The 711-nt window shown below is 42.8% G+C and overlaps 1 protein-coding gene across 1 annotated transcript in view; it reads left to right on the top strand.

Moving 5' to 3' along the window:
* Positions 1 to 12: 12 nt before the first annotated feature.
* Positions 13 to 711, top strand: part of LOC119588789 (piRNA biogenesis protein EXD1-like) — a 14,501-nt gene continuing 13,802 nt past the window's right edge. The window contains exon 1 of the mRNA XM_037937434.1: positions 13 to 160. The gene's annotated coding sequence lies outside the window, so the exon portion shown is untranslated. The remainder of the gene's footprint in view (positions 161 to 711) is intronic.

Raw genomic sequence — 711 nt, 5'->3', positions numbered from 1 at the left:
TTTTAGGCCCGTAGTCGCCGAGACGCCGCGACAGCTGATCACAAGACTACTGTTGACTCCGGTGTCTCTCGGCCGCCCCGCGACGCTTCTCTTATCTCTCATGGATTCCAAGGGCTATGTTACTTCAGTCCCGGGCGGTGATAGCTTCCTTGGAGATTCGGTGAGTCGGTGTGGGGGGGGTGTTAAGTCGTCCAGGGCTTGGGAAGTAGGAATAAGGGGATTGGTATGGTGGTGAGGTTTGGAATTTGATATCTAATCACGGTTTTCTTTTTCTTTTCTTTTTTCTTGACGGTTCTGTGGGTGGATTCGCATTACTTGGCGATACTCTTGTTTTAGTTGAATGTTTCGAAGTCGTTTTTTGAAGCAAACGACTTCGGATGGTAATAGATTGACGATAGATATATGATACTTCCGTGTTTCTTCATTCATCCATAAGAATCATTTGCCTAATCTTTTGCGTTTAGTTTTATCATAATGAATAGTCTGTCACCTAAGCATACATTCCTGAAACACATAAGGAAAAAGTTTATATGTTTCCGTGACACCAGCAGTTATTTCTCTTAATTATAATGACTCTGTTTAACCCATATCCACATGGTAATTACTGTAATCTGTGATGGAAGGCCTACAGTCTGAAATCCATCCCAACAATGTCAAGTGATTGCTACAAGATCTGTGTCTTTAGTACTCCAACAAAGGCCAACAAGCCTT

Source organism: Penaeus monodon, chromosome 24, assembly GCF_015228065.2.
Source record: "Penaeus monodon isolate SGIC_2016 chromosome 24, NSTDA_Pmon_1, whole genome shotgun sequence".
NCBI lineage: Eukaryota > Metazoa > Arthropoda > Malacostraca > Decapoda > Penaeidae > Penaeus > Penaeus monodon.
Note: the sequence above shows the minus strand (reverse complement) of the source record. Positions and strands in the feature narration are given on the sequence as shown.